This window comes from Pteropus vampyrus, unplaced genomic scaffold, assembly GCF_000151845.1.
Source record: "Pteropus vampyrus isolate Shadow unplaced genomic scaffold, Pvam_2.0 Scaffold75, whole genome shotgun sequence".
NCBI lineage: Eukaryota > Metazoa > Chordata > Mammalia > Chiroptera > Pteropodidae > Pteropus > Pteropus vampyrus.
In genome coordinates, this window is record NW_011888856.1 from 3,312,464 (window position 1) to 3,321,054 (window position 8,591).

The window sequence follows — 8,591 nt, forward strand, 5'->3', positions numbered from 1 at the left end:
CAAGGGTCCTGCTGCTGGGATTCCCCGCAAGTCCGTTCATTTCACTGTACCAGCCTATCCATACCAAGTCCTCATTTGCACAAGAAAAACACATGCGTGTGCTTTTCACAGAGACAGTAATCAGAGGGCACAGTCCACGAAAGCTTCTTTCTTTCGATAACTGAAGTTACACACCCAGACACTGCTGCATTAGCATTCCGAACACAGTACTGCCCTACCCTACAACAAACCGAGTCAACAAGAGCGGCACCCATTCCCGCCCTCGACCATTGTTCAGTGAGAGCTCGAGATCATGGAAGTATCCTCCACTTTTCACAGTTCAAAGCTGCGCTGGCAAAGACTTCTGATTAGTGGCTATGAAATATGTATAGGTAAGTAGGTAGTAGATAGTAGGTAGTAAGTAGGTAGGTAGTTAGGTAGGTAGATAGGTAGACAGACTTAGACTTGGATTTGGAGGTGATAGTTTATTTGCTGAGAGACCTATAAATGTGACTTTAAGATAATAATGTCAAGCTGGATGACAATTTTCTGTATCCTATATACATAACGGAAGAAAGTAACTTTACAAGGCAGCATAATAGAGTTGACCAAAGATGTGGCTTTGCTGCTTGTTAACTGTGCAACTTTTACAAATTACTTTACTTCTCTGAGCCTTGTTTTCTGGCATGATAAAATAAAAATAGTAAAACTTGCCTTGAGAAGCTTTTGTGAAGATTGGGTGTAAATATGTGAAGTGCCTAACGATGCCTCTTGAGACATAGGGGCTCAAAACTTTTGTTGAATGACTAAGTAGTAGATGTTCAATAAAGGTAGTTTTTATTATTTATTACAGTGTTTGTCAAGCTTTATAGGCTTTAAACCTGTCTACCCCATGTTCCTCTGGGAATAATTTAAAAAGTAATGGTTTTCTTTTTAATTTTTAAAACAAACACATCTGTTGCAAAAATTCAAATTACATAAGTATACAAATAAAAAGAGAAAGGCCCTACTACAAAGCCCATACCTTAGACATAACCACTGTTAATAGTTTGATATATATCGTTCCAGACCTTTTTCTAGGCCTATACAAACATAATTTCTAAACACGAGTTTGTGCCATACACAGTGCTCTGTAGCTTAAGATTTTGACACAGCATCTTGGACATCTTTCCAGGCCTAGTATTCTATCTGTATGATCAGACAGTAATTTATGCTATAAATCTATTACCGGACAACTAGGTTATTTACTGTTTTTTGCTTTTTCAACCAGTGCTGCAATGAACATCCTCTTGTAAATATTGTCTTGGCACATATGCTAGTTATTTTTCTAGGATAAATTTTTAGAAGAGGAATAGACAAGTTAAAGGGTACACATAAAAATTAGACTCTGCTAACTTACAGGGAGAGTGTTATAGGCTGAATTGTGTTACCTCAAAATTCATGTTGAAGCCCTAACCCCTAGTACCTCAGAATGGGACTGCATTTAAAGACAGGGCCTTTAAAGGAGGGTGGGGGCGGTGCTTAAGTTAAAATGAGGCCATGGGGGCGGGCCCTAATACAATCTGACTGGTGACCTTATGAGAAGAGGAAATTTGGACAAAGAGACACCAGGGATGTTCACGTAGGGAGGAAAGGCCACGCGAGGACACAGAGAGAAGGCAGTCATCTATCTGCAAGGAGAGAGATTCAGGAGGAACTAAACCAGCTGACACTTTGATCTTGAACTTCTAGCTTCAGAACCATGAGAAAATAAATGTCCGTTGTTTAAGCCACCCAGCCTTTGGCGTTCTGTTTCGGCTGCCCTAGCAAGCTGATGCAGAGGGCTTACCCTCACAGCCTTGGTGGCCCTCCGGTTTTGAGCTGAGGTCCATGCAGCATGAGCAAGCTGTCCGCGCCCCTTGCTCCCTGTTTACTTGAGCTCACGTTCTCTGCCCCTTTCTTCGTTGTCCTCACCCTCCTTCCTCATAGCGGTTTATTTAATAAGAGATGTTTATTGTGAGCACTGGGGAATTTTAAGGATATTTAGATGTTTCTGAATAATTTGTTCTTTGATGTATCTCATTCTGGCATGGCATTTAGATAATGAGAAGAAGTTATTAAGGGATTTTCCCATTGAAATAGCTTCTATTTTCATTATATGAACTTAGAAATTATGAGAAAAAAATCTTTCCCCCAGTTTCACATTTCTTCCACTGATTGATGGGAGTAAGTAGCTTACCTTTGTAGATTATTTTAAATTTATTAGATAAATCTTTAGATTAAGATAATTAAATTACCCTAGATCAACCTAGCAGCTAGCTAGACTTAATGTCCCTCCCCCTTGAGGCTGTGTTTTAACACATTCTCTCTCCTGACCACTCCTTGTCACTCAGCCTTCATTACATCCGATATGTGTGCTTCTGTAAGAAAGAGGTAGGAAGGAAACTTGAAATTACTTGAGGATCCACATTCTGCTACTCAGGCATCCTCAGTAACCTTCACATATTTGACATTCTTTCAATTTCCTGAAGAAGACTGACTCACCCAGAATCACACAGCCACAGAAGCTAAATAATCGGTCTCGAGGTCTCCTAATATTTCTTTCTTCCTTCAGCAATTCCTTTTACTTGCAAAGCAGAAGATTGCTTTGCTAGAGACTGCTGCATGTTGGTGAAAAACGAAGAGAGAGAGTATCCGTCAGAGAAAAGAAGGTTTTACTTTTGCAATCTCTTCCCTCTGTTTCTGTTCCGGAGTCCACTCTGATTGCTTAAGTACCGTAGATGTAGGAAGGATTTTGCTTACTTTTCCCCAACAGGTTAGTATATTTCAGGAAGCTAAGAGTCAGGCCTGCCTCTTATCTAGAACTGATAAGAGGGAGGGAGAAGGGTAGGAAGCAACTAGGCTGAAACAGAAGTGTAGGTAAACCTGTTCTTTCCCTGGTCTTGCCAATGGCAGTATCCGCTGAGCCTTACATTTGACTGTCAAGGTGATGCCAACCCCCATACCTCCAATAAGCACAGAAGCCTCATGGTGATGCTAAAAATACAAAGAAATCTCTGCCATTTGAAATCCGAGGGAAATTGTGTAGGAAAGGGCTTTTTCCTGACTTTTTTCTTAACATGTTTGGATTTGTGTGTGTACTGGACATTGGGGATAAATTAAGGAGCAAATATGAAGATAATATAACAATCTCTTCCTATTTGCAATACTCACGTTCCATGTTTGTTTGTTTGTTTTTTGTCCTTTTTTGATGTTCCTTTTTCTACTCCATTCAGTTTTCTAAACCACAAACACTAAAAGTATATGCAATTATTTCCAAAACGATATCTGAGTGCCTACTATGTGCAAGGCATTATGCTAGGTTAGAACAAGATGAAAAGACAGCTAACATATAATCTATCCTCAGGGTCTGTAGTCTTACAGCAAAGGTAACTTATAGTCATGCTTGCTCACAAATTTTCAAAACAGCTAAATCTTACAAGAAAACACATTTTGTCTAGCGCTCATTGACAGCATCTAGATGTCACCGATGTTTAGCTCACGCCAAAAAGATATTCTGAAATAATAAGCAATTGAATGAACACTTTTATCAGAAGTAAGGATTTCAGAAGAGTTTGCTCACTTATGTGTCATAAATCGTAAAAAGGAAAATTAAACCCATACCATATGTGAACTACAGGGCTATAAAGTAATATCATCTGCACTACATCTGCTTCATTTAAAATCACATTTTAGCATTTATAGTTTTAATAGTTGGTATTGTGGCCTTATATATTATATGACAAAAAGTATTTGAAGATTTTTAATTGGTAGGTGGCTGATTTAGAGTTATAAGGTCTCTTCCAACTCTTAAGATAGTAGATTCTTAAGAATGTAGCCTTTTGGAATAAGAGCTTCGAGGGAAACATCTGTAGTTCAACACTAGTATTTAATACTGTATTCCCACCATTTTGGATAAAGATGGCCATTATTTTGGTTTCATAAAATCTGTTTATCTGGTGGTTGACTGGCAAGTTGTTATCATTTACTGCCAAATTTCTGCAAGCAAATCAAGGGGGAAAAGTATCAACTAAAAACCATAAATAAATCTCAATCACGATTCCTTCCATGAAATGGATCACAATGAACATACACCATTATTTGTTCTTTTATTTTTTTTATCAGGTGCTTAAGTATCTCCCTAAAATAAGGTTCAATAATGTCAAATGATTAGAGAGATAGGAGCCTCACAAAAGAAGGGAGTAATGGCATACTCTTTTATTACTAAGCATTTGTTCTCTACCAGTCAGTCTCCATGATAATCCAAGCAATAGCTTCGCATAAAGCAAGCCCATTAGTCTGGCGCAGGCACTTGCCTCCTCTCTGGACTTCCTGTCTTCCTGGATATGAGGTTCTCTGAGGTGGGCCCTCAGGAAACGCTCACTCAGAGGTCTGCTAGGAAGAGTGATTTGGACTGGGCAGCTTCTAACTGCGTGCTAAATGATAGCCTTGCACTAACCTAACGCGTGTCATCTAAACTTCCTTAAGTTCAATTCAACTCACTTTCAGTAGTCTCTTATATAGCAGGAGGCATTCAATCATTGCCAAAGTCAATATTAAGTCTGGTTGTTGAAGGCAGCTGGTTTCCCATAGAACCATGTGTCTCTATTTCCTATTTCAGTCAGTTTATGATTCAGTGGTACAAAATGCCAAAGGGAGTTGGCAACAACGGGCTTTCCACTTGTAATAGATTTTATGTGCTTTGGAGTTTTCGCCAGTATTGTGCTCAGTGGTATTTACTGTGTAATCAGATTGGTAGCTCTACAACAAGTGGTTGGCAATGAAACCTCAAGGTAAATGGCTTCCTCTCTGCCCTCAGTCCCAGAGGCAACTGTGCTGCCAGCCCATTACCAGGGGCACGGAGTCCTGACAGAAGTGGGGCTCTCATCCACATTATAACTTAGTTTCCATGAGAGTTCTGGAATTTGAAAATTCCTTGAGCTTCCAGCGATAAGCTGAGATAACTCTGGCCTCCTGGGGCAGTCAGGATTCAGATATCCTATTTTTGCTGTGCTTTCTCCCCAACTCACTCCTTGGCTGGTGGGAAAAAGAAAAATCCCTCCTTCGAAGGTAAAGAATTTAAGAATGGGAGCTGTTATTTAAATGGCTATTTTGCTGTTTGTTTAAATCTCTGGCATTCAAGTTGTGTGGTTCTCTCATTTTCTTTTGTTATTGCTACTAAGTATTTTGGCTTCTCTTCCTCTGTGGGGTGAAGTTTGATCTATATAAAGGAAGAGGAAGTGAGGCTTTATTTTTTCTAATTTTTGTTCATTAGTTGTATAACCTTGCAAACGTCACTTGACTTTCTGTACTGTATAGATTCTTAATCTATAAAAGGGCAGGTCAATATTCCCTTTCATTTGCAGAACATTAACACTGTCAATTATTTTAGTTAGATTCTCTGACCTCAACAGAACTTGCCTCCGATAACTATGCTATTTAATTATGAATTCAGCACTGGAATGCACTATTTGTTTTCAAATATTTAAAAGTTAAATACAAAAATATTTAAGCCATACTTACCTTGATTCTCTGTATTTGTATTTCATGACACATAAAAGATGCTGTGGATGGTAGAATATTTCTCTTGAGGAATATCTTGAATTATGAGGTTTCATAGTCTAAATCTGATGTGAACAAAATATACTCCCATATTCACTCATATGAAACTAGTTTGTTTTTTTAATAAGTTATATCGTTCATTTTCATAAGAAAAAAGTTTTATTTAGTTAATGTCTCCTTATTTTCCACATCATTTCTCAATCCTCTACTACCGCTTTTTAACTTTTTGGACATTCGAATTGTTAACAGGGAAATGTTGTGGACTGCCTAATACACTTCATAAAATACACATCTGAAATCTCAGGCTCCACCCCTACTACCCAACCTGATTATGTCTGCTAAGTTTTGACACTGTAGAAAACAGGACAGACTTGTTCTTTGAGAAGTGCCATCTCACTTACATTGTTGTTTCTGAATTGGCTCTCAAAGAAATCCTTAATACCATCCACATGTCCTTCTGCCTGCCCTAAGTGTAAAAAAGTACCTGAAAGTTGTAGAAACCATCTTACCCTTTCGCTTGCAAATGTCTAGCCAATGAGGACAGGATTCAGGACAAGAGAGAAACAAATCTCTTTACCTGAGTTCTTATGTATTGGAAAAGCATGAGGTCTCTGAAACTTGTCTCAGGCTCTTACCAATTCTGATTCCGAGACCTTGAATAAATCACTTCACTTCTCTGAATGTTAGTTTTCTCATTTAAAAGAAAAGGGTAATATCTATTCCACAAAATTGGTATGTGGATTAGACTGATGTGAAATGGGTGGCTATAAACATTCATATATTCAAGTCAACTATCAGATCACAATACATAATCCTGGTTCCACCACCAAAGCTAGAACGTTGATCCTTATCTATCATAGACAATTACCAAAACACTATTTGTATGACGTGCCATAATTTACAAAGCATGTTCATCTTAAGAATACTTTCACTTATGTATATTCAGATATTAAGTGTGGGTATTGTTTTGCCCATTCAGATAGTTATTCTGGGAATTTTGGGGTAAACGCTAAGAAATATGAAGCAGCCATGTGCCAGGTTTTGGCAAAGTGACATTCATTAATTATTTAACACATCAACATTAGCACACATAGGATATGCTAGTACAGCAATTCTCGTATGTTTGGGCTCAGGACCCTTTTACATTCTTACAAATTATTGAGGACTTCAAAGAGTTTTTGTTTATATGGACTATAGCTATTGATACTTACTAGAAATTAAAACCAAGAAAACTTAAAAATATTTATTCATTAAAAATAACAATAAATCCATTACATGTTAATATAAATATTTTTATGAAAAATAATCACATCTTCCAAAAACAAATAGAAATTAGTTTGAAGAGTGCTATTGTTTTACATTTTTTGCAAATCCATTTGATGTCAGGCTTAATATGAGAAAGCTGAATTATTTATCTTTTTGCAATCAATATGTTACAATTATCATACTTGATGTAGTCTCTAGAAAACTCATGAGAGAATGAGGATGCAAAAGGTTAAAAAAAAAATTAGTATTAGAATTAAAATAATTCTGACTTCCTGGGTCCCCTCGCATCTCAGAGAACTCCCACAAAGCTTCCCCACCCATTCCACACATTAACCACTGTGCTGGTGCTTAGTACGCAGTTACAACTCAAGACGTGTTTGCTGAATGAAATAATGAATGCCATACCCTGCGCTAGGCGCTGGGGATACACAGGTGACCAAGACAAGAGTCTCAGCTCTTAAGGAAATTAGACTGCAATGAAAGAGACAAGTATGTGCAAAACTGCGCTATTAGGACCACGGGAGTATAAGATATTATGGGGGATAAGAGGGTACCTCGACCCATCTTGAGAGTCCAAGAAAGGCTTTTAGAGAAAATGATGGCTAAGCTGAGACTTAAAAGAGAAAGCTAGGTAAAAAATGCAAGTGTAAAAAGGAGAGTGAAGGGTCCCAGACAGAAAGAGCAGCAAGGCTTGCTAGAGTTTAGAGAGAGCAAGGCATGGTAGATTGGACAGAATCGAGGAAATCTATCTTAAAAGTTTCCTGAGGGAAAGTTTGAAGACTTTAACAGGGAACTGACAGTTAAAGTTTAGAAGGTCACTCTGTACAATGTGAAGAATGAGTTGGAGTAGAACAAGGCACCAGGCAGAAAGGCTGTGGCAGAGAGGTGAGGCAGGAGATAATATTGGCCTTGATAGAACAGCAGTGGTAGAGATAAGAGAGAAATGAATAGGTTAGAGATATATGAGAAGGAAAAACTGAGAGGACATTCTGGTAGCTGTAGGAGGTGAGAGAATGGGAGGGGTTGAGTGTAAAATCCATATTTTGTGCTTACGCAATTAGGTTGATGATGATACCATTGGGAACACAGAAGCAAGTATAATGAAAATGAGCTTAATTTGGGATACATTGTTTTGAGATACGTTGAAACATCAGGACATATATTTCGAAGGCAGTCAGGTATGCAGATCTGTAGTAAGGAAAGAGAACTGAACCAGAAATGTATAGCTAGGAGTCATTAGCATATATATGGTCACTGAAGCCATGGAAGTGAATATCACCAAAGGAGAGTCTATAAAGTTAGATAGGAATAAACTGACTAGGACACAATTTTGAGATGATACATGGACATTTAAGTAACAGGTGGAAGATGGAGGTCCTGGAAATTAAAAATACTGTAAAGAAGCCAGAGACCTAGGAGGAAAACTAGGAAAGTGTGGTTTCACAAATCAAGGGATGTAAACACAGCAGGCCATGATCACTAGTATCAAATGCTGCAGAGAGGTCGAGTAAAATAAGAGGGTCCACTGGATTGAACAAAGGGTTGTTAGTGACCTTGTTGGGAGTTTCAGTGCAGTGGGAAGGACAGAATCCAGAAGCTTACTAAATAAATATCCATCAAGTGGAGTTTCTGAGAGGACAGAATCCAGAGGACAGGCGCAAGCAGATAAAATATAGAGAACATGCAGAAATCTGTGCCTCTGATGGGGGAGGGGGTGGGTACCTGATCCATTGTGATGTTTGAAAGGATAGGTGTGGATGCAGGCA